The sequence below is a fragment of the Suncus etruscus genome, chromosome X, assembly GCF_024139225.1.
Source record: "Suncus etruscus isolate mSunEtr1 chromosome X, mSunEtr1.pri.cur, whole genome shotgun sequence".
Lineage (NCBI taxonomy): Eukaryota > Metazoa > Chordata > Mammalia > Eulipotyphla > Soricidae > Suncus > Suncus etruscus.
In genome coordinates, this window is record NC_064868.1 from 120,387,476 (window position 1) to 120,414,311 (window position 26,836).

Here is a 26,836-nt window from a genome sequence, read left to right on the forward strand (position 1 = left end):
CTTTTTGTACCAAGCAGCACCAAAAATGGTAAGGATAGAGAAAAATGTATATATTAATATAGAACAAATAAATAAAACTGAGTTAAAAAGAAAAGGTATTCGAATAAAACAAGTGTTGGAGGAGGCTACTTGTATATTTAGCAATACACATCTTAAGATGTATTCTTATACAGGTATTGAGCTTCCATAGGCAATATAAGACTCCCAATTAAGTCTTTTGATATATTCTTGTGGGGAGTAAAAGCCAAGGTACTTTTCGATTCACAGGCCTTGGAATTGAGTTTGAGAGATGCTTTGCTGCATTACGAGACCATATAGTGTCTTTGAGCTGGGAGTTTTGCTGAGGCCGATTCCTGTATTGTGCAACAGTCCACAATTTGGTGGGGGTGAGAGGGGCCATCAAGCATGAGTCAGCATGCATGCTGGTAGTAGTTCTTTGCCGAGGCATGAGAACAGGGACCCAGAGGGTGTCTTTCACTGAGGAGCTGGAAGGTGGTCTGTTGGGGCAGGAGGTCAATCTTGGTGCCTACCGAGTTAGGAACTGAGGGTAAAGAGGTTAAATTAGGGGGTCGGGAAGGTGGCTCTAGAGGTAAGGTGTCTGCCTTGCAAGCGCTAGCATAGGACAGACCGTGGTTTGATCCCCCAGCATCTCATATGGTCTCCCCAAGCCAGGGGCTATTTCTGAGTGCATAGCCAGGAGTAACCCCTGAGTGTCAAATGGGAGTGGCCCAAAAACCAAAAAAAAAAAAAAAGAAGAAGACGGTTAAATTAGGGGAAGATAACGGATCAGGATTGAAAAATGAAGGGATAGAGGAGAGACAGGGGTAGGAGAGAGGCAATACATGACAGGGGCTAAATACAATACATATATATGAATTGTTTGTGATTTCGGCTTGGAGTCAGTACAGAAAGTCAAGTCCATAAAGACTGGCTTTAAAGATTTATTTGAGTGTTATCATCCAAATCTTTGGTATTCAGTATCCTTTCCTAGGAACCGTCTAAAATGAAGAACATTTTTAGATAATGCTTAAAATGTATATTTGTCACGCTGGTGCATTTGTGCCCACGCGTTTATAAAAATGAGTATTAGTAAGAAAAGACACTGCTGCAGAGGTTCCAGTATGAATACGGGAGGAGTTTCCGTCCTCCCCCCTCTCCCCAGAGCCCAGTTGCCAAATCTGGCCCTGAAGACCAGTTTAGCATGGGGGATCTCGGTCTCCTGGACTAGGTGGTCAGCCCAGGAGGCCATTGGCCAGCTGTCTGCCCAGATTCCCAGCCATACCCATAGGAGAGGAACAGGAATCCTGGCATGTGGATCATCTGGGTCCAGCTGCAGCCTCCCCTTCAGTATGAAAAAGCATGGGGGAGGAGTTTGCCTCCTCCCCCATGCTGGATGATTTTATGTTGTCTGATAGGCAAGATATAGTACCTCACTGTTAAGAAAATAGAATAAAAAGGCAGAATGGATGTTGATAATATACAGAGTTGGAGGTAAACAAGTCTTTGAAGAAGAGGTATCAATAAGTGCATCCATACATAGTATATGATTAATGATTTTTATTTGTGCAACATTTTGAATTATAATTATTATTCATTTTGGAGGGTTTTGTTTGTTTATTTTTGGGTCACACCCGGTGGCACTCAGGGATTACTACTGGCTCTTTGCTCAGAAATCGCACCTGGAAGGCTTGGGGGGACCATATGGGATGCTGGGAGTCCAATCATCATCTGTTCTGAATTGGCTGCATGCTAGGAAAACGCCCTACTACTGTGTTATCCAGCCCCCTTTATTTCATTTTTTAACCTAACAATGTAACCTTGAGAAATTATATGGGTACATATAAAATCATACTACTTTGTCACATTTGTATAACAGTGAGTAATTTTATTCTATTCTTATTTTATATTTATTTATTTGGATTTTATTTAAACACTTGGTTACAAAGTTGTTGATGATTGAGTTTGTCTTACAATGTACACCATGCTTAACTAACACACATTTTCTGTCACATATGTCCCCAATTTTACTCTCACTACATATCCATAAGAATTTTATTCTCTCTCTTTCTCTCTCATTTCCTCCCTCCCTTTTGTTTGCTTTAAGACAACGCAGTTTACACTATTATTAATGAAGGGGTACCATGTCTATAAATTTATTTCTGTTCAGCACCCAATTCTTGTTCAGCACAGTCAGTTATGCCTATCATTTTCTTAGAGATTCCTTCTCTACCCTAAACTGCACTGCTCCACTATTTGTGACAAGCTTCCTACTCTATACTCGAACTTCTGGCCTCATATCTATTGTCTCTGGATATTATTACCATAATATTTTATATCCTCAAAATGGGTGAGATTATTCTATGTCTATCCCTTTTCCTCTGACTCATTTTACTCATTATAATATTCTTCATATACATTTGCATAAGCAAATTTCATGGCTTTATTTTCATTTTCCTAACAGCTGCATAGTATTTATTGTGTAGATATATCACTGTTTCTTTAGCATTTATTCTAAGGCACTTATGTTGTTTCAAGGTTCTGGCTATTGTAATTAGTTCTGCAATGAACACAGGCATGAAAATGGCCTTTCTGAAAGTGTTTTGGACAGGTGTCTTCAAACTACGGCCCGTGGGCCACATATTGTATTTCTTCTCGTTTTGTTTCTTCACTTCAAAATAAGATATATGCAGTGTGCATGGGAATTTTTTTTTATAGTTTTTATTTTCACTATAGTCCGGTCCTTCAAAAGTCTGAGGGACAGTGAACTTGCCCCCTGTTTAAAAAGTTTGAGCACCTAGTATATCAATAGGTGTGATATTGATGGATCATATAGGTACTTAAATTCAAGTTTTTGAAGAATATCCATATTGTTGTCCAAATAGGCAGGACCAATTACATCCCATCAGCAGTGAATGAGAATCTCTTTCTTCCCACATCCATGCCTGTACTGGTCTTTTTTTCATAATCACTGTTTCCCTGGAGTATCAAGGTCTTTAATGCATTTTAGTTTGACTTTTGTTCGTTATATTAAATAGAGGTCTGAGCTCATTTTTGCATGTATTTGACAAGTTTTCCAAACATCCCTTGTTGAGGCATTTCTTGATTCACGTTTTATTTCTTGTTCCTTTACCAAGTATTAATTGATTGTATCTATACCTGGGGTTTGTCTCAAAATATTCTAGTCTATGCCATTGATCTAAGGGCCTGTCTTTATTGCAGTACCATGCTGTTTTAATGACTACTGCTTTGTATTACATTTTAAATTCTGGGAAAGTGATGCCTCCCATCATCTTTTTCCCAAGGAATGCTTTATCTATTCATGGACACTTATTGTTTCAGATTACTTTTAGGAGTGTTTGATCCACTTCTTTGAAAACTGTCTTGGGTATTCTTATAGGCATTGCACTAAAACTGCACAATTCTTTGGATAGTACTACAAATTTAATGATGTTAATCCTCCAAATATATGGACATGGTATATGACTCCAATTCCTGTGTCATAGTTCATTTTTGAAGTAGTGCTTTGTAGTTTTCTTTGTATAAATCTTTCTCTTCTTTAGTTAAGTTGACTCCAAAGTACTTGATTTTCTGTGGCACAATTGTATATAAGATTGCTTATTTATTTATTTAGTAGCAAGTATATTTGTGAAAATTATTGTATCTCATAAAGTCATTAATACCATTACAGATAAGAGATAAAAAACAATAACAATGTGTGTATGGCAGTTGTTGTTTGCATAGGCACAACAAAATATGGGAGAAACAGAAGGGAAAAACCTTTGGTCTAAAAATAGGGAGACTTTACCTATGATGTATTCTGGCATAAAACCAACTCTAGACACCAGGCATATTAGGTTGTTCAACACCAAAATATCTCTGTGGTCCCAATAAAAGCTCTTCACAATTACAGTTGTTGCTGTTAGGTTTCTGTAGTTAGAGATCCTGGTTTCTGTATAGATTCTGTGTTGAAGTTAGGGTGACACAGAGTGTCTTCTGGGTTCCTGTCACCATTAGGTGACAATGCAGAGAACCCTGAACTGAAAGCAGGTTGTCTCTGTTATGATGTCGTTAGGGTGTCATATAAACCCTCTTTGGAGTAAGTAGATGCCAGGGCAGCAATAGGGTCTTCCCTGGTAGAAATCTGATTCTTAGTGCTGGTGTAGAAAACCAACACTGAGGGGTGAATGGTCAATGTTTGTTCTTCTGACGACTAAGCCAAGTCACTATGACAAGTGTTCAGAGTGTAAAAATGACAAGCTAAACAATTCCTATATCTTGGTTCTAACATGAACGCAGAACACTAGAGAAACATCTATTTAGTTGGTTGAATGTTTCTTTCATTCAGTAATTTGAATATGTCATTCCACTCTTTTCTTGCAGGGATTGTTTCAAATGAAAGATCTGGTTTGATTCTTTATACTTGAGGATTTTTTTCTCCCTTACTGCTTTAAAAAGTCAGTTGCTCTCATTGTATTTGCAATTTGGATTACCAAGTGTTTTGGTGTCATTCTGTTATAGTCTATTTTCTTGGCACTCAGTTTGCCTCTTGGATTTGTAGAGAAACTTTTATTGCAAGGGTGGAGAAGTTCTCTGCCATTATCTCTCTCACTACTTGTTCTATCCCTATCCCATTTTCTTCCCTTTAAGGAATTTCTTTAATTCAGAGATTATTTCTCCTATCTTTGATAACAGCACTGTTATGAAATTTAGTTATCTCAACAATATTAAGCATTCACAAGATTAACAATATTATCTAAAAAAGCTAACCACAACATTTTTTTAATATTTAGATACCTTTAAAGTCAGAAAGTTTTTTTCCAACAAACATATAAAATGCCCCAATTTTTAAAATGCTTTTTTTGTGTGTGTGACTCACTTGGCTTGAATTTAAAACATCTAAAGTTTTTTTTTTCTTTTCCTAGTTAGTTATTAGTTTATTTTTTGACATATGGACAATAAATCAATTTATATAATTGTTCTTGCTCAAAGTTCTAGCTCTTTGGGGGGGGATTTTAACTATCACAGGCTTGAACTTAAAATGTTTCCCAACCCCCAATGTTTTAATAATTACTTTTTTACCACCCAGGGCCCCATAGTTGTCAGGGGTTAACACCCAACTTTCACTCATTTGTTGTCTGGCTCCACTGTCAGTGTTCCCTGGAAACATTTACAGTAACTTGCTTAGGGAGTGAAGAAGGAACAAGGTCTCATATTTTTCTGGGCATACACTTTCCCACATGGAACAAACCCAATTCTGCAGTGCCAGTCCTGACTTTCTGAGCACTGCCTGCTTTGGAGCCGGGACACCCCCACTCCCATGGAAGAGGAGAGAACAGGCTGCAGGTGAACCCACTTTCCTCAGACATCCCACTCTACGGCTCAGGCAGGCTGCTACTTCAACCAGCTCCAATGACATCATTTCTCTTGTCCATTGCTGCGGCAGGCTCAGAAATATACAGAACACAGAATGCGGCAAGGGGTAGACAGACCAAGAAATTACATGCACACTAGAATGGCATAGACAAACAAATTAGACATACACTAGAATGGAGTGTGTGATTACCCAAGGCCTTTTCCTTTCCTCTTCTTCTAATATTCCAAAGGAGTCCACCATTCCAAGAAGTACAAAGAATTCAGGGGCATCCCCAAGCACTCTGCCAGGGAGCTATCAAGCAAATCTGCTATGCTCACACCTGGCCCCAATTTTGGCACCTCCTCAGTCAGGCATCTCCATCCCAAGACCAGGCCACTTGGTCAGTTCAAGACAGAAAAAGTCTCAGCAGATGGCTATCCTACCCCAAAAGTAGGGCATTCGGAGGAACAGTAAGTTTCAAACTTACTTTTCTGGATTCCCAATCCCCTGTTCTGCCCAATCCTCTGGACCTCAGACAAATGAGCCAGAAGCAACGCTTTTGGGGTGCCATGTGACTGTCTCATTGTATGGCAGAGTCCCAGAAGTTAGGTTGATGAAAAGTGAGGTTCCACAAAACAGAACAACAGAAAAGACACAGGCAATCACATCGATACTTTTCATAATCTGCCACACTTTTTTTTGGCACACCCAGTGACGCTTAGGGGTCACTCCTGGCTATGCACTCAGAAATTGTTCCTGGCTTGGGGGAACATATAGGATGCCGGGGGATCTAACTGCGGTCCATCATAGGCTAGCACCATTAAGGCAGATGCCTAACCGCTTGGGCCACTGCTCTAGCCCCACTCTCCCACATTCTTTGACTGGTCCACACATAGGTCCCTTGCTGCCTTTTGCTTAACCAAAACTTACTTTCTTGCTCTTCGGGAGACACTGGTCTCCAAAAGAGAAAACAAGACCAAGAAAAAACTTTTGGCCTGTTGACTCTGGATCACAGGGGATGTCTCTCTGGACTGAAGTGTCGACAAAATGTATCCAGGACATTTACTGACCTGTCTGCCTTTTCCTGAGGCTTCTTCAACCTTAGTAACCTGTTTTTAGGGGGATCACTAACCCTGCCTTATTTCAGAATCTGATAGTCTACTAACTTCAAATTGCTGCTAGAATTATCAGTACTGGACAGGTTCCTTTTCCTGATAAACTTACTTCTCCAAGTCATTGGAGTCCTTGTTAAGGGGATTATTGGGATCCTGAATGAGCCCCCCATTGTAAGGGTCCAAAGAAGCCCACCACCTCAAATGAAGACTTTAAGGACTGAGGAAAATGCAACAGCAAGCAAGCTTATTATGCTAGCTTGCTAGTGCAACTGTGACCAGCAAGCAGTTCACTTAAGAGTCGCCCTGAGCAGCCGGTTTCCACACGTTTAGCAATTCAATGGGGGTAGAGCATGCAAATCAGGGTTTACAGACTTCACTAATGCAGTTAACAACAGTGTACAAGATCAAATACCAGCCTCTCCTGAGTTTTTTTCTTTTTTCTTTTTCGTTTTGGGTCACACCAGTGGTGCTTGGGGGTTAGTCCTGGCTCTGTGCTCAGAAATAGCTCCTGGCAGGCTCAGGGGACCATATGGGATGCCGGGATTTGAACCACTGTCCATCCTGGATCTGCTGCGTGCAAGTCAAACACCCTTACCGCTGTGATATCTCTCCAGCCCCACTTTCTTAACAGCCTAGAGTTTGTCTAATTTCAAGCTTATACCATGTCAGCAACTTCCTTATTCTTGTTTGGCAAAGCCCCTTATTCTGATCTCAGAACCTGTTTGAACACAATGGCAAGCAAGTTTCACCCTTATATGGAATAGTAAAACACCCTTACCACTGTGCTATCTCCCTGGCTCCTCTCTGCACCTGTTGATATGAGCATATGATTATTGTTTTTATTAATATAATGTATTATATTTGTGTATGTTAAACCATCCTTGAACATCTGGAAATATTCATAATTAGTCATGGTGTATATCCTTATTGATTATTTTATTTTATTTGTGAGTAGTTTTTTGAGGATCTTTTCATCTGGATTATTCAAGGATATCGCCCTGCAACTCTCTCATTTGTGGTATCTCTGTCTGCTTTTGTTATCAGAATGATAATCATTTTATAGAAATTATCTGGGAGTGTTACTGTTTCTTCAGTATTCTACAAAAGTCTGAAAACATTGACAGTATGTCCTTTTTAAAGTTTAGAAACAATTAACTAGTGAATTCTTCTGGCCCTGAACTTTTGAACAAGTGAAAACACTTTTACTATAAAGCAGTACACTTTCAAAAGGACATACAAACAGTTAAACATTTCATTATGTTGTCTATCTAACTTTTAAATAGGAATCTCAGGTTCAGACTTCAGCATTTGTCCTTAGTAAATGAAAACTAAGTCTCTGTTCTATGTTACTAGGAATGTCATTTAACTACAAATAAACAAATGTATTAACAAATACATTTAACAAATGTAGTTAAATTAAGTCTATATAAAATAGCAAGTTGGTATTAAAAAAAGTAAACAAACTTCAAATTAGTAAGAAACAGTATACTGAAGGCACTCTCACCACCAAGCAGGGATGTTCTGGGTCTTTTTAGCAGAGATAGAAAAGAAACTGGAATGAGGCCGCAGTTGCCAGGCTAAAAAGAAAAACAGATCTGGTCCCACCCATGCAGAAAACTGCCAGCCACTAACCCTCTTAAGCTGTGAGTGAAGTCACAGGTACAAGAGCAGTGATGTGAACGGCGTAGTTCACCTCAGTGTACTCAATGCTGCAGAGCCTGCTTCAAAGGAGGGTTTGGCCCCTTGTGACCAAGGCTACACCAAAGCAGCTGCTGTGGCCTGCACACACACACCCCTAATGAAATGTGAATATAAATTGCATTTATGCCAGTCATCTCGCTGGAAGACCAAATGCATGCCAAGTCTGCACAACACAGATGAACCACCCATCATTACTACTAGTCTGGGAACAGTGCTTCTTATTTGTCTTTTATGTGAAATCCAAGCATATTCATAAGCATTGTAATCTGTGCAGTCTTGGTGATGAAAACTGTTCTACAAGCAGATTTCACAAAACGGATTAACTAACATTTCTAAAAGAAGCCCTTGGTATTCAAATATATCATGATTCCTAAAATTGGCAGGAGAAATATTTATGTTTAGATACATGAATAAACTGCTGCAACCATATCCGTAAGCATTGTAATCTGTGTAAACTTGCCAATTAATACATTTCTACAAGGAGATTTCACATAACACACAAAAAATGGATTAACTAACATTTCTAAAAGAAAGCCTTGGTGTTAATTCAAATATATCATGATTCCTCAAATTGGCAGGAGAAGTGTTTATTATTTTATATATATGAATAAACTGCTGTGACATCACTTCAATTACTCAAACCCTCATAGCTCTTCGTTCCACTTAAATTTTCTCCTGGATGAAGTCGTGCTACAGGGCCTCGTTGATGTTGATCTGCTTGGCCAGATCCAGCATGAAGATCTGGTCCAGCAAGTCCTGAAGCTGATGCACTTTCTTACGCTGGTTTTCAGGAAGCCAATGGCACCCGATCAAGTCGACCTGCAGGTCCTTTGTGGGGCTAATGGTGCTCATGACAGTGATTTTCTGCCTCTCTGTGATTTTATCAACCTCTATGTACATGAAGTTGAGGTTCTTATCAAAATGCTGGTCTTTAAATAGGCCCTTTCGAATCATCTTATTTGACATCTTTCCTTTGAGATCTATTACAAGCTTCAACAAGTTGTTATTGCTTTTGCCAGGAAACAAAATATTTCCCGTATATAGTTCTTACAGGGTGCAACCTACAGCCCACATGTAGATCCCATAGTCATAGCTTTTACCTATAATGATCTTGGGAGCACGATATGGCTGGCTGACGATGTGAGGCGTGATGATATTGCCTGCAACATGGGCGGCAGACCCAAAATTGCACAGCTTTAGAATAGTCTTCGATTCATTGACCAGGATGTTATCGGACTTGATGTCAGCGTGCAAGATGTTGCAGTGCCTGAGCAGCTTGAGCGCCAGGAGGAGCTGTAGGGTGTAGGAGATCACCACTTTGAGGTGCAGGCCCATGTCCTTGCCATACTTCTTCAACAACTCACGCAGATTCATACTGAGAGGCTCGATTATGAGGCACAGATGCTGTTTGTGATAAAAGTGCCGGAAGAGTCGCAGGTAGTGGAATTTGTCATCTGGATCAGCTTCATTCAGTTTTGCCAAGAACTCGAGTTCTTTTAAACCAGACTTTTGCATGAGCTTATTGTACCTGATGATCTTCACGGCCATCTTCTGGTTGGTTCTGGCACTGTTCCTGGCACAGACGACGTTACTGAAGATGCCCCTGCCAGTGTAGCTGCACACGGTGTAATGCTTTTCAAGGACCTCGCCTATGTTCACACCTGAAAGACAAAGTGGAAAACAGTTTGAGTCACGATCAACAGAATCTCATCACCAGAGAGCAGGCAGTCAGTGAACTGCAGGTAAACTGTGGCACTCAATTGTGTGTGTGTGTTACGAGGAATAGAGGAACTTACCTGAATAGCCTAATGGATTGTCCAGTTATCCCTGAGGTTGGGGTCCTGTTTGTCTTCTTTTGTACTACTTGCAGCCCAAAGCCGAGTGCTGTCAAAATTTGCAGCAAACATGTCATCAGATTCTGTGAACATAACAGATGTCAAAAGCTTCTCCTGCGATGAAGCTTCTTCGACCATCATCATGTTCTGCTTGACTTTCACCAAGGCCTCATACGTTTCAACGTTCTCCAGCTCGTGCTCCTTGACATTGGTGGCCACCCTCTCCAGGATGTCATCCTCTGGGGATGCCAAGCACGTGCCTGTGCTGCTCTGGGAGCTGCTGGGCTCTGAAGGTACCGACATCTTGCTGTCGTCCATGAGGTCCTTGTATTTCTAAACTATCACCTGCCGCTGGATCCTCTGCTGCTCAATCAGGGCCTCCTCATCTTCTTCCTTGAAGTCGAAGTCTTCAAGGTTTTACTCAGGCGAGGACTCCCTTTCGGCCTTCATGCCTTCTGAGTGGCTCCCTTTGATTTGTCTTCCTCAACTTTGTTCCGGTTCTCTGGTCTTTCCCCGCCCTGTTTGGCCTCCAGGCTTTCAAACCGGCTCCCTTCGAACTTGTCTTTAACTTTTCTTGGGCTATTTGGTCTTTCCCTTCCCTGATCAGCCGCCATGCCTTCAGATAGGCTTCCTTCAAATTTGTCCTTGACTTTGCTTAGGCTCCTGGGTCTGCCCCTGCCCTGCAACCTGGAGCGACCTCAGAGATGGAATCGGCTTCTCAGGCCTGGAGACTGAGAAGACTGTGGAGACTGGTTTCTGTGGGGCGGGGTCCAAGACCTCCTTCATGCTCAGGGAGTTGATGTCCTTCCATTGCTCCTGCCTGCTCAGATCAACCCAGGTATGTGTTCTAGGAGAAAAAAGTCGCCTCCCTTCTGGCACCCTCTGCTTCTGCTCCAAGAACTGGCTCTTTTCTCTCCTCCCAGGAGATGGAGTTTGTGAAGGCCACTTGCTCTGCTTCTCCTGCCTGTGTCTGAGAAGCAGGGAGGGACTTCGCCTCCACCAGTCCTGCCTGGGAGTCAGGCTTCTTCTCTGGCATATGTATCCCGGCAGGACTGGCTCTCCTTCTCAGAAAAAGCATCTTTGAAGGGCAACATGATGGGCTTCTTCTCCTTATCAATGTCAGAATGTCTGGACTTTCTCTCTTTGGACCACGACCAAAGACCACAATCTTTGGATTGACCTCTTATATCAATTGGGGATCTAGGTTTTTTGCCCTGATCTCGGCTTCTTCTATCATCCGATTCATTTTTATCTTCCACTTTGTCATCGGTGGGAGACCTGGTGGCTTTCCCAACTTTCTCTTGCCAGCGATTTCTAAGGGTAGGGGGCTGGTACTTGCCGGCTGGGTCCTGCAGCTTATTCTCTTGGCCGGGCTCTGGGACTTCTTCCTCTCCTTCAACTTGCTCCTGGAAAGTTGCTCCTTCATGGCCTCCATGATGCCCTTGTTTTTCTTTTGCTCAAAGCTCTGTCTAGTCTGTTCTTTGGATCTGCTGTTACTTAGCCTTTTTGGACTGTTTTTATTGTCCAGAGATTCGAGCTTCTCCTTCACAGCAGAAGCTCTAACACTAGACAGATTGCTATATCTCGCCTTCAAATCAATTTTGCCCTACTTTTCCAAGCCTGACTCGTACCTTTGTAAGATGAGCCGCAGCCCCAACTGTAGTTTTAACTCCATGAACCCCTTGTCCAGCCAGCTTTCGATCAAGGCTTTCTGTTTGTCCAAGTCTTCTGGCCAATCTAAATCATCGACTTTAAGTCTTCTGGCTGGAGACAGACCTTATTTGTCAGCAGCATCCCTACCCTTTTTACTTTTCTGTTTCTTTGGTTTATACTTATCTTTCGGCTTTCTCTTCTCATCACCTTTCGAGGAAGATTGATGGGCCTTCTCTTGCACAGCAGCGTCCTTCTTGGGCTCTGCGACTAGTCTAGTTGTTGACACCAACGGTTGCCTGGTCACCAGTTGCCACACATGTATTGGGAGTCAATGGCTGCTGGCAGCCGCCATTCGAATCCGAATGTAGAATTCCTTCTGGGGTCAGGGGCACTTTGTGAGTTGTAAAACTGTGCCAATGATTTATTTATTTCTGCGGAGCAATAGCAAAGTGATAACACTTTCACTTTGCACGAGGCCAACCCTGCTTGAAATCCCAGCATCCCATATGGTCCCCGAACCTGTCAGTAGCCATAAGGAGCACTGCCAGGTGTGATTCAATAAAAAATATTTATTTATGTAGGCCCTTTAAGTTCTCTCTCTCTCTATCTCTCTCTCTTTCTCTCTCTCTCTCTCTCTCTTTGTTTTGTTTTTGGAACTCATCTGGCAGTACTCAAGTAATACACATGGCTTTGAGTTCAGGATTCACTCCTCACATGCTTAGGAGCTCATATGGGATGCTGGTGATCAAATCTGGGTTGGTCACATGCAAGGCAAATGACCTATCTATGTGCTACTGCTGTGTCCCTTATGTAGACTGTTCTTTTCTTCCTTCCTGATGAATGCTTACAAATACAGCAAATACACAAATTCTGATAATTTGTGTCTTCATTCTCATTTGTTTCCAGAAATCTTTTAATTTCTTCTCTGACCCACTGGTTGTTCTTTAGTGATTTCCTTAAGTTTCTGGTATTAAAGTTATTTCTTGGTTTCTGTTTGTAACTCACCTCTATCTTCAATGCATAATGGTCTGAGAATATAGTCGATAGAATTTCTTTCCTCTTGATTTTATGGAGTGTTTTCTTTATTACCCAAACTCTTGTCTATCTTAAGGAATTTCCCATGAGTATTGAGACCAATGTATATTCAGGCTAGGGGGATCAAAATCCCTATATATAAATAAATCTATATTAATATATTATAAATATATTTATTATAAATTATATATTATAATTATATTATAAATAAATATATTTATAAATATATATAGTTGTTTGCTTGAAGGGTTGTCATCCATACTTTGAATCTGTGATTGCTCTGAATATTTAAATGTGTTTCTTGCAGATAGCAAAATGTTGGGTTCAATTTTCTGATCCATTTTTAACTTTTTCTACTCTGTGTCTCTTAACTGGTGCTATCAGTCTATTAACTTTGAGAGAGATTATTGTCATGGGATTTCTGTGCCAAATTTTTGTAGATTTTTTTGTTTGTGGAAGGGTCTATCTTGCCTTAAATTAGACTACTCAGTTCTTCTTTTAAGGTTGTTTTTGAGTACGTAAAGTTCTTGTACTGTTGTTTATCCAAGAAGTAGTGTATTCTTCTATCAAACCTGAATGAAAGTCTGACAGACTGAAGTAGTATTCATGGTGAGGTGTTCATTTCACTGAATTTTTCATTATATCCCACCACTGCTTTCTGGTCTGGTGGGTTTTTTTTTTTTTGATAAATCTGTTGTAAATATTAAGTTTACTTCTTTGTAATCCCCCATTTTTTTTGTTTTTTGGGTCACACCCGGCAGTGCTCAGGGGTTACACCTGGCTCTAAACTTAGAAGTTGCCCCTGGCAGGCACGTGGACCATATGGGATGCCGGTATTCGAACCACCGTCCTTTTGCATGAAAGGCAAATGCTTTACCTCCATGCTCTCTCTTCGGCCCCGTAACTTCCCTTTTTCACCTGCTGCTCTCAGTCTTCCATCCTTTTGTCAGTGATTTTCATTACTATGACTAGGATGTGCCTTTGAGTGATTTAATTTGGGTCTCCTTTTGCTGTTACTCTTAGGTAATTCAGGGTGTGGGTGCATGCACATTTCAATATGCACCCACAGCAATGATGTCACTTACTGTTGCTTCTTCAGCAGCATTTTTTTCCTGTATCTCTGGAACTTCAATGATTCTTATATTGTTCCTCTTGAATTTACCCTAAAGGTCTATTGGTGTCTGTTTGCTTATTTTAAAAGACTCTTTTCCAACTTTCTCTTATGTATGGAGGTGTTGTGCAGCTCTTCCTCATGTACACTGATTCTGTCCTCAGAAGTTGTTACTCTGTCGGTGTCTCCTTCCAGTGAGTGCTTCATTTTGCCTACTCTGTTTTTCAGACCTTTTATTTGTTTGAAATTTTTAAAATTTCAACTCTAATATATTCTCTTTAGTCTTATTGTCTCTTTGTTTCATGGTTTCTTTGAATTCTTTGAGAAACTTCCATATTTTCTCTCTAAAATCCTTATCAGAGATGGTATATAGGTGGCTGATGTTACTCAAGTTCTCAGAACTGCCATCTTCATTGAATGGTTGTGTTGGGTTTTTGCATTGTCTTCCCATTGTGAACTTTGCAGTGTGATGGAATGCTCTATGTGTTGTGTGTCTCCTTGAATAGAAGAAATGTGCAAATGCAGAACAAATTAGAGTGGCCAGTCTCCTCTCTCAGTGTACCAGCCTGAGTTCATAGTTGCCCTTTTGATTCCAAAAGCTCTCCATCATCACTGCAGCTATTGTTCTCTGATCTTGCTTGTCTCATGGCCACACTGCCGGGTCACCTAGGATGAGAGGCCAAAGCAAAACAAAAGGATACCTGTAAGCATCGTGGGTCCAAAGCCTCATTGTCACTGATGGCTGTCCGGTAACCAGTTGTCTCATAGTAGCATTGTAGCTGCCTGTATGCCACACAGAGTGTCCTTCCTGTCGTGTTTAACCTTATACCTGCTGCACTCCCTTTGGGCTAATGACACTGTACCTTGACTTCAGCTGCACAGAGTGGTATGCACTGGACTCCACAGCTCCCAGCTGAAGGAAGTCACCACTTCTTGACATTTATTTCCAGCACTGTCACTGTTAGGGCTGACACTGTGTGCAATGTTTTACTCTGACAATCACTGTAGGAGCTTGATTTTTGACCTGTGACTGGCCACCTCTTTGTCACCAGAATTCCAGTACTCTGTTGCCTCCTCAAGGTCTTTAAGGATTTCATGTTTGAATTCTCGTGGGGATGAGTTGCTTTTGGAGTCTCCAGGTTCCTCTGTGGTTCTGCTGGACATCTCTCCACCATTTTTACTATGGTCTTGTTTTTAAGAAAACTGTAGACAATCCAGTGATCTGTCTCAGTGATAATTATTTTATTGCATATGTAGGACGCTGGGTTCACCTCCCAGTTCCCACACAGAAAGATGGGATGCAGAGTAGTACATTTTTATGCAGATGAGGAGAACCTAGTTTGAGATGACCAAATTGAAGTTGCAGAAAAGTGAATAGTTGTAGGATTGAAACTCTTGAATTTGTAAAATGTCTAGACATCCAATGCAGTGAAATTCAGTCACATTCTGCATTGTTTCAACTGGCAAAGTCTCTCCGAAGACACGTCTAAAAGCGTATCTTGTTTTAAGTGGACATTTTATGTTTATAGCAAAGGCTCAAATTGCCATATATCTCATAATGATTACTCTGTGGATATTTACACACAATACTGCCTTCAACTTTTATTGAAATGTTTACAGATGATCTATCTTAACATCTATAAACTGTCTAGACTTCAGATTCTAGTTCTATCTGCAGTCAACTTATCTTTGATTCTCTTGGGTTAAGCAAGAAATCCTACTTTCAAAACTACTGTGCAGGCCATAATAGACTTAATAAGGAGTAGGTGGTTTATGTTTCTTTTAGTTATGTTTTCCAAACTTATTGATCTATAATTTACATAACATTGCATCAGTTGAGATTTACAATGTGATGATTTGATGAACATGCTTATCGTAAGTATTACAAATTGAATTAGCTAATGTCTAATGCATCTCATGTGTTTTCCTGTTGTCCCTGTGCTTAGTATAACTTAGTAAAATATTCATATCTTTCATGTATTCAAATTGCAATATTAAGATACTGGTTGTTTTTTGAATATAATATAAAGTTAGCTAATTTCTATTAGAAAACTTTAGATGTCTTTACTATACATTTTGTATATAAATATAGAGTATGGATGGAAACTCAATGAGCCCAAAAGGTTTTTCAGCATTATTATACAAGGTGATTATAGCATGTAGAGGCATTGGAGATAAAAATAGCTGTATTTTAAACTATGTCAGTTCTTTCATTTGATAAAATATTACTATTGCTTATATAAATAGACATTGATTTGGTAAAGTGCAGTGAGTATTTAATTTACATTTTATTGCTAAGTCATATTGGTCTGATAATTATGTTTTAAAGAAAGAACCTATATAAAAATTGCTTGGCACATAGTGGGTGCAGAAATAAAAATTATTCTATATATTAATCTTTAACTTGGAGATGGAATTACTATTTTCTGATAAAGTATAATTTGAAAGATCATAAACATACCAAACCCATTACTTATAATACTTTCCAAATCATTAAAATAAATGCACAAACCTTTCCAGTCCAGGCATCCTTCTTCCTAGTCATATTCCAAGGGAGAACTACACAGATATAATCATTAAAATTGATTCTGATCACGTATGCATGCTGTAGCAGGTGATCCAAGGACTCTGTCCATCTGTAATTCTTTAGCTTCTTATTTAAAGAGGAATGAACATTTATATCTCTGGTGTTGAAACATCACCCATTCACTAAGCCTGGGCAGACCAAGCTGTTTATATAGAATAAGCCCCAGTGTAGGTGTATGTCTCCTTGCTCACCACTACCACACTAGACAATGATTTTGAGTTTGTATTTTAAAAGGCCGGTGTGATATTTAGTTATTAAAAGAAACTGCATACAGTACCTGCAGGAAAGAAAAATCAAGACTCCATATAACAGAACATAGCTATGGCCAAACTCATATTGACTTTCATTTAGTTGGTGTTTGTGGAGCCATGTATAGGCCATTATAGAGGCTTTGTATTAGGAAATACGAGAGGAGTAGCCCAACAAGGGGAGGAGGAATCAAATCCCAGCTAATGAGTTTGGACTAAATCCTGATTGCAGCAGGAAGCCACTTGAAAATTTTGAGCTGGGCTGCTGGGGGTTTTGAACATAATTTTCTTATACTTCCTGAGTATAGGGTTTCACTCTACTTATGGTAAGAACCAGGGAGATAAAATCCCAAATGGGGTCGGTTAGTAACTCAGTTCTGGTGATTGCTTAATATATATATTTCCTTATTACTTAGCCTCATCTCATATTATTGAGTTCCATGATCATTAATTGGACACTGTCTATCAAAGACATTGTGCTAGACACTTTTTGGTTGTCATTTTTGTTGAGATCTCATCTAATTTCTGAAGCTAATGGAATTCTTCCAAAATTCAAAAATTATAATTTTAAAAGCTCAGCTGGTTTTTCTTACACATTATACATATATATTATAATCATTAAATCTGTGCTGCTCGATCATTACCACCACTCTGGACTCATCCCTGCCATTGTGTGATGTCATTTTCTTTGCCTCTAGTATCAAGTCCAATTGCCTTGGTTTCCTTTACTAGGATCTTCACAAATCAGGCCTCAAGCAGACATTGAGTCTGTTCTTTTCCTACTGATGAACTCTCACTCCTAGGCAGTGCACATTAACTTTTCCTTCTTTTAAATATCTTTATTTAAGCACCTTGATTACAAATATGATTGTAGTAGGGTGTTAGTCATATAAAGAACACCCACCCTCACCAGTGCAACATTCCGATCATCAATATACTGTCCAAATTTCAGAATCTTGACTCTCTTGTCTTGAATCTTATTATATCATATTATAGGTCTTTGGATTTATATGTTGGAGTTGATGAGGATATGTCAAATCCTTGAGTGTTATGATGGAATAATTTAAGCAGGAAACTGGATGTCTTTGAAAATTATAATTTTAAATTTAAATACTTTCTTGGCTGAGACTGGATCATTTTTCTCTAGCTCTTTTCCACCCAGGCCCTCACTGAGTAGCTGGCAGACAGCAGGTAACCGTACAAATCAGGAAAATGAATGTGTGTACAGAGAATTCAGACCCATTTTTTGTAACTTAAGTCAAGCAGAATAAGGGTAATTAATCTGCTAGAGGCGAGAAGGTGGGGTGGTAGTGTAGAAAGCAGTGAACTGGAAAGGATGTGCTGGTAGAACTTCCCAGCCTATGGAAAAATTTTTTTGATTATCTACTGTTTTAGATCATCTGCCTCACTGCTTCCCTCCATTGGTTTGTATAATTGAGAGCCAGGAATAGATCTTCTAGTTAATTGGCTTTTCTGATTAACTAGTGGTTGACTGGATTTTTCTCTTTTAAAAATATCCTCTCTAAAATATATACATTTTTAATTAAAATTTTATTAAAGCACCATGATTTATATAATCATTTATTATTTCATTGCAGGTATACAATATTCCAATATAGATTCTATTACCAATATCAACTTCTTTCCATCAAATATTTCCCCTATTTCCCACCCCCAGGCTATGTCCTTGACAGGTACTTTGTTAATTTTGTTTGTTATCATTTCAATTTCCTGTTTTCAGTTTTGTTTGCTCTGTGGTTCAGACACACACACACACACACACATATAAGCTCTATACCATTTATATTTCTGAGTCCCCTTTCTTATGACCATTATTTTTTGTTAGTCTGTCCTTACACCCACCCACATTTATTTCCTTCCCTACCTGTCTCATTTCTACAATCCAAGGAGCAGATTAATCTAGGTATGCCCCTTTTGTTACCTTGCACTTCCATGTTTTGTAATTCTAAATACTACAGATAAGTGAGATCACCTTTTCTTTTTCTTTTCTCTTCTCATCGTGCATAATATGATATCCTCCAGCTCCATTCAAGTTGCAGGAACTGGCATCCTTTCCTTCCTTTCAGCCGCATTTCATGCATTTGTTTGTCCTGATATCACACATTATCCACTCACCTGTCATTAGATAACTAGGTTGATTCTATAACCTAGTTATAGTGCTAAGTGCTGCTATAAGTAATGGTGTCCAAATATTTTCCCCATTCAGTTAGGTGACTTGTAGAATTATGTTTCATTTGCTGCTTAGAAATTTGTTAATTTGATGTAGTCCCATTGGTTTACTTTGTTGTTATTTCCTTTGCCAAGGAATCATATCATTGAAAACATCTTGGAGGACAAAATCTTGGAGCATTCTGCTGATATTTTTCTTCAGTGTATCTTATTAATTCTGCTCTGATCTCAAGGTCTTTGATCTGCTTCAAATTTATTTTATATAAGGTGTAATTTATCACTCTGGCTTCATTTTGTTATCAAGTTTTACCAACATCATTTGTTAAAGAGGTAATATTCCTTTATGTAACCAGCTACTTTTTTGAAAATTACTAAATCATAGATCTGGGGATTTGTATTTGCCTATTCCAATACTAAAATATTGGTCTGTGCTTCTGTTTCCATTCCTGTAACATACTTTTTTGTATTTTATAATTTCATAATATAGGTTCAAGTTTGGTAATAAGATAGCTCCAAATTTTTATTACTTTATTTAAACATTATAATTACAAAATTGTTCATCATTGAATTTCAGTCATAAAATGTTCAGCACCCTTTACCAATGCACATATCTCATAAAAATGTCTCCAGTTTCCCTTCCATCCTCCCCCCTGCCTGCCTTTGATGCAAATATTTTCTCTCTCTCCTTTTTTGCTCTGTGGTTTGCACTAATGTTGTTAATGAAGGGATACTAAACATATCTCCTTTCATCACCCAGTACTTGTTCGAAGTGATTAGTTCCAGCTATCATTGTCATAGTGATATCTTCTCTGCCCTACTTGCATTTTACATTTTGTGGCAGGTATCTTACCAAGGGCCAGTCCTCCTGGCTTTCATCTCTATTCTCTTTTTCACTTTTTTTAGGGGGGGCACACCCAGTGATGCTTAGGGGTTACTCCTGGCTATGCATTTAGAAATCACTCCTGGCTTGGGGGACCATATGGGACGTTGGGTATTGAACCCAGGTCTGTCCTGGGTCAGGTACATGCAAGGCAAATGTCTTACCTCTGTGCTATCACTCCAGCCCCATCTTTTGGTATTATTACCATACTATCTTTTATTTTTTTATATTCCACAAATGAGTGATATGATTCTCTCTATCCCTCTGACTCATTTCACTCAGCATAATACTCTATGTCCATTCATTTATAAGCAAATTTAATGACTTAAATTTTCATAACAGCCACATAGTAGCATAGTGTTACATTGTGTAGATAGATGTACCACATTTTCTTTAGACTTTCATCTCTTCTCAGAAACTTGGGTTGTTTCCAGATTCTGGCTATTGTAAATAGTGTTATGATGAACATATGAATACATAGGGCTTTTCTTTGTTGTATTTTTGGGTTCCTAGGGTATATCAAGAGGAATCATGTTGCTGGATTATATGAAAGCTCAATTTCTAGATTTTTGAGAAATATCTATATTGTTTTCCAAAAAGGCTTGGCCACTTGGCATTCCTACAAGCAGGAAATGAGAATCCCTGTCTCCCCACAACTGGGCCAGCATTGTTTGTTCTTGTTCTTTGTGATTGCCATTCTTTTTTCTTACCCTGTTTGCCAGTTTCTGTTGTGTGATAACTCCAAATTTCCTAATTGTCTGTATTGCTCTGGCTATTTGGAGTGTTTTCTGTTTCCATATTTATTGACTCTTCTATGTCCTTAAATGCCATTTGAATTTGATGGATATTGCATTGAATCTATAAAATGTTTTAGGCAGAATGATTGTTTTGACAATATGGATTCATTCAACTCATGAAAATGAAATATTTTTTTTCATTTGCTAAGGTCATCTTCTAAATGTCTTTCTTAAATGACTTGTACGTTTCAAGATATAGATCTCTCACATCTTTCATCATGATTCTTAGGTCTTGATTTTGAATCATGTAGACTCTGTTGTCTTTATCTTCCAATTTATTATTCACATATAAGAAATTATCCAATTTTTGTGTTGCTTTTGTTGCCAGATAATTTTATAAATTGGTTTATTGTATCTAGTATGCTACTGCGTCATCTGCAGACAGTGATAATTTGACATTTTTCCAATTTGGATCACTTTGATTTCTTTATATTGCCTCTTTGCATTTGTTAAGGATTTTCTTTCTTTCTTTCTTTCTTTCTTTCTTTCTTTCTTTCTTTCTTTCTTTCTTTCTTATCTTTCTTTCTTCTCTTTCTTTCTTTCTTTCTTTCTTTATTCTTTCTTTCTTTCCTCTTTCTTTCTTTCTTTCTTTCTTTCTTTCTTTCTTTCTTTCTTTCTTTCTATCTTTCTTCTTTCTTTCTTCTTACTTTCTTTCATTCTTTTTCTTTCTTTCTTTCTTTCTTTCTTCTTTCTTTCTCTTTCTTTCTTTCTTTCTTTCTTTCTTTCTTTCTTCTTCTTTCTTCTTTTCTTTCTTTCTTTCTTTCTTTCTTTCTTTCTTTCTTTCTTTCTTTCTTTCTTTTTTTTGTCACACCCGGCAGCGTTCAGGGGTTACTCCTGGCTCTCAGCTCAGAAATCACTCCTGGCAGGCTCGGGGGACCATATGGGATGCCAGGATTTGAACCACTGTCCTTCTGCATGCAAGGCAAATGCTCTACCTCCACGTTATCTCTCCTGCCCCATGTTAAGAATTTTTAAATATTTATTGAATAACAGAGGAGACAGGGTTATCCTTGCCTTCAAACTTCAGAGGAATTGCTTAAGTTTCTCTGTCTTTTTTTGTTTGTTTTGTTTTTGGGCCACACCCAGTGACGCTCAGAGGTTCCTCCTGGCTATGATCTCAGAAATTGCTCCTGGCTCAGGGGACCCTATGGGACATCGGGCATGGAACCAGGTCTGTCCTGTGCCAGCCATGTGTAAGGAAAATGGCCTACTGCTATGCTATTGCTCCAGCCCCTAAGATTCTCAATGGCAAGCATGATAAAGGCTTTTGGCTTGTTTCAAATGACTATTACTTTCACACGGGGATTCCATACTCCCTTATTTTGTAGAGATTTTAAAGTCATGAATGATGGAGGCCAGAGCGGTGGTGCAAGCGGTTAAGGTGTCTGCCTTGCCCGCGCTAGACTAGGACGGATGGTGGTTCGATCCCAGGCATCCCATATGGTCTCCCAAGCCAGGAGTGATTTCTGAGCACATAACCAGGAATAACCACTGAGAATCACTGGGTGTGGCCCAAAAACCAAAAAGAAAAAAAAATCATTAATGATGGATCTTTTCTCTCTCTGTCCCTCTCTCTCTCTCTCTCTCTCTCTCTCTCTCTCTCTCTCTCTCTCTCTCTCTCTCTCTCTCTCTCTCTCTCTCTCTCTCTCTCTCTCTCTCTCTCTCTCTCTCTCTCTCTCTTTGGTTTTGGGGTCACACCCCGCGGCGCTCAGGGGTTACTCCTGGCTCTACAGTCAGAAATCACTCCTAGCAGGCTCGGGGGACCATATGGGTTGCAGCGATTTGAATCACCATCCTTCTGCATGCAAGGTAAATGTCCTACCTCCATGCTATCTATCTGGCCCCAATGATGGATCTTTTCAAAAGCTTTCTGTGCATTTACTAATACGATCCTATGATGTTTATACCTACCTTTATTGATGCTATTTATCATTTAATTTATTTGTACATTTTTTGTCCTAGGATAGCTCCGGCAATGCAGATGCCTTACCTCTAGCGCCACCCTCTGGCCCCTATTTGTACATATTAGCATACCTATACATGCCTAGTATGACTTCCACCTGCTTTGTCATATGATTATTTTAAAGTGCTGTTGCATTCAGTTAACTAAGATTTTGTTGAAACTATGTAAATACTTATCAGGGAAATTAGTATGAAATTTTCTTTTTTAACAGTGTCTCTGCTTTGGGTATTGATGTAATATGGTTCATGATATTAATAGGTCCTATGCTATTAGGAATGGTTACTGTTTCTTTAGTAGTTTGGAAGTTAAGGAATGAAAGTAGTAAGTCTTCTTTGAAGTATTTTTTTATTTTTTATTTTTATTTTTTTGGTTTTTGGGTCATACCCAGCGGAGCTCAGGGGTTACTCCTGGCTCTGTGCTCAGAAATCACCCCTGGCAGGCTCAAGGGACCATATGGGATGCTGTGATTTGAACCTCTGTCCTGTGTTGGTTGTGTGCAAGGCAAACGCCTTGCCACTTGTGCTATTGCTCTGGCCCCCTTCTTTGAAGGTTTTGTAAAAGTTATTAAGTATCTCATTAGAACCAAGACTTTTATTGTTGGGGAAATTCTTGTTTGCATTTTGGGCCACACCCAACAGTTCTCAGTATTATTCCTGGCTCTGCAGTCATAAATTATTCCTTGCAGGCTTGGGGGATCACATAGAATAACAGAGATAGAACTTGGGTCAGCTGTATGCAGAGGAAGCTTGCTACCTTTTCAGATCTGAATGAGGATGCTCTGAATTACTCTTTCAATACTTTTCCTTGTGTGAGTGGACTATTCACACATTTTTCACTCCTTACTCGGAATTGTGAAGAATTTATGATTCTAAAAATGTGTTCATTTAGTCTATGTTCTCCAGCTCAAAAGTGAAAATTCACTCATTGTAATCTCTATTCATATCTTGAGGTTCAAGAGCCCTAAATGATAGCAAAATTAAAATAGAATAACACTAAGACACATACTAATCTAAATGGTAAAAACTAAAGAGGATGAAAGTCTATGTAAAGCATCAATAGAATTAAAACCTTAGGTATTGGCAAAATAATAAGATTCAGAACCAATATACTAAAAGAAACCCTACAAATGAGAAAAGAGTAGAATGACACATCCAGAGTGTTCTATGAAAAGAAACTTTCAACCTAAACTCAACTACCATGAAAAGTTGCTTTTAGATTTGAGGGATGTATGAAAATATTCTCAAACAGACAGGAGATGGTGATATTTGTTATTAGTAAAAATCGTCCCTGAAACAATTATCAAATGTAGGTCTATAAAAAGCAAAAACCCCATTGAAAAAATAACATTCTAGACACAAAAAATTGGGACACAGCACTTTTTATCAGTAATATATCTAAATACTAATGGACTAAATTATTCCACTAAAAGCCCTAAAGTTGCTAGATGAAACACAGGATTAAAACAAATACAGAAAAAAAGAACCAAAAAGAACCATGTAATATTTTAGGTAGACAAAATGAAGCTATAACAGACATCTTACCAAACATAAAATCTAAAACAAATAGCTAGATGAATATAGGCATTGCATACTGGTTAAGGGAACATTTTTTCAACATATATGTACCAAAGAGTCAGAAAAAATTATAAATGCTATTGCACAGAAACCCAGTATTATGTCAAACTATTGCCATAAATGGAATAGTACTGTGTGATATCAGTATTCCACTTTTCCCTCAAGATAGATCAACCAAACTGAACATCAGTAAAGATATAAGAACCCTGAATGAAGAGCTAGAAGGGAGGGTAATAATGGACATAAATAGATAGGGTCTTATATCATCAAAAACTGAATATTTATTCTTCTCAGTGCACATGGTACATTCTCCAGGTTAGATAATTTACTAGGAGATAACTCAATTATATATAAATTTATGAACATACAAATATTAATATATATTTATATTTACTATAAATATACAAATATACAAAGCATTCCAAGCATACTTTCAGAGCACAATGCCACGAAGATAGAAAATAACCATCAAAAGAATGTGTAAGTAAACTCTAATTTGAGGCTGAACAACACATTGCTAATAATTGGATCAAAGAGTCACAGTAGAAATAAAAAGTTTTCTTGAAACTTAAAATGAAGGAGCAAGTTACCACAATTTTGAAACAGTAAAAACTGTATCAAAAACTATACTAATAGAGAAATCTAAAGCAATATATGCCTAGATTTGGAAAGAAGAAAACTTCAAATCAGCAACCTAACTGCTCACCACAAATATCTGTAAACAGTATAGCAAATGAACCCAAAAACTAGCAGAAGGAAAGAAATAATAAAAAGTAAAAAAGAAATCAATAATATAGAGATCAAGAAAGTAGTCCATATATTAAGCTCAATTAGGGGCTGGTGTTTCAAAACAATCCACAAAATAAAAAATAATTTTACTAGACTTGAGAAAAACAATAGAAAAGGCTTAAATAAATCGATCACAAATTAAAAGGGGAAAAACTATGTTTTAGAAGCCTCAGAAATATTAAAATATATAGAATACTACATTCTAAACACTCCTCAAAATTAATCTTTCTCATTCCAAATTTTCCATCATTGCAAATATTATTTTTATAAAATAAGAAACTAATAAATTTTTAATAATCTACATTTAATATTAAGTTACATAGGTGATATAAAATGCAGAATATATAGGACTCTGTTGAATATTTTGAGAGGAATGAGGAGATGCTAGACTGTATGAAGATTAATGTTTAGGTTATGGCAAATAGAGACATTTTCTAAGCTGTGAAAATCATGCCTATAACAAGATATTAAGAGTTGTCACAGTTATGTAAGTAAAAACCAAGAGTTTGGGAGAGGTTAAGAGCATTTCTGAACTGGTTCAGTAGGATATAAAAGAAGAAATTTAGAGGGTTATTTTTCGAAAATTTCAAGTTCCAACCTAAGAAAAGTAGATTCAATTTTGCTGTCAACTAACATATTGAATCAACTCAATTTAATCTTTGATTGAAGAGGAACACTCTGGCAGAAACGTGCAGGTTGCACTTAAAGACAGGTGGTCATAGATGATTCCAGTAGAAGGTTATTGCACTAGTTCATCATTAAAGCTTTCAATTATCATCAACATGTATTAAATCTGTATGATTTGGGCTAGGCAATTTTCTAGTCTGATAAGAAATTATAGATATAGAATAGTAAATGTTTGAGAATACTATAGGAAAAATCTAAGGCTGGATATGCAACTTTAAATATCATTAATATAGAAACCAAATTAATTATAAATTTCTATATTAAATTATGGAGTATAGTGTTCAAGGCTTTCAATTATAGATATGAACTTTGCAGAACTTGATTAGAAGATTTCAGGTTGGCATAAAGTAAGGTAATCTTGAGAATATTAATATCATTAACAGCGTATGTCTTGCAACTTATTTGTACAGCTTTTGCCTCACCTATGAAATGAAGTGTATCCTTTGTTAAGGTTGATCCTAGGGTTCAATTTAATTCTATGGTATGGAAAGCTATCCTACTTTAATCATCGAGTTCCGTGAAGGTATTATGTTAAATTAAGAGTGGATATGAAATAATGTTGGCGGGGTCGGAGAGATAGCACGGCAGTAGGGCATTTGCCTTCCAAGCAGCTGAATCAAGATGGATGGTGGTTAGAATTTCAGCATCCCATATGGTCCCCCATGCCTGCCAGGAGTGATTTCTGAGCACAGAGCCAGATTGCTGCCGGGAGGAAGGAAGGAAGGAAGGAAGGAAGGAAGGAAGGAAGGAAGGAAGGAAGGAAGGAAGGAAGGAAGGAAGGAAGGAAGGAAGGAAGGAAGGAAGGAAGGAAGGAAGGAAGGAAGGAAGGAAGGAAGGAAGGACGGAAGGAAGGAAGGGAGAGAGGGAGGGAGGGAGGGAGGGAGGGGGGAGGGAGGGAGGGAGGAAGGAAGGGAGGAAGGAAGGAAGGAAGGAAGGAAGGAAGGAAGGAAGGAAGGAAGGAAGGAAGGAAGGAAGGAAGGAAGGAAGGAAGGGAGAGAGGGAGGGAGGGAGGGAGGGGGGAGGGAGGGAGGGAGGAAGGAAGGGAGGAAGGAAGGAAGGAAGGAAGGAAGGAAGGAAGGAAGGAAGGAAGGAAGGAAGGGAAAGGAAGGAAGGAAGGGAAAGGAAGGAAGGAAGGGAAAGGAAGGAAGGGAAAGGAAGGAAGGAAAGGAAAGGAAGGAAGGAAGGAAGGAAGGAAGGAAGGAAGGAAGGAAGGAAGGAAGGAAGGAAGGGAAAGGAAGGAAGGAAAGGAAAGGAAGGAAGGGAAAGGAAGGAAGGAAGGGAAAGGAAGGAAGGAAGGGAAAGGAAGGAAGGAAAGGGA

General features: G+C 38.7%; 1 pseudogene; it reads right to left on the reverse strand.

The window, feature by feature from the left end:
* Positions 1 to 8,832: 8,832 nt before the first annotated feature.
* On the reverse strand, positions 8,833 to 14,569 carry LOC125999032 (serine/threonine-protein kinase PRP4 homolog; annotated as a pseudogene).
* Positions 14,570 to 26,836: the final 12,267 nt, after the last annotated feature.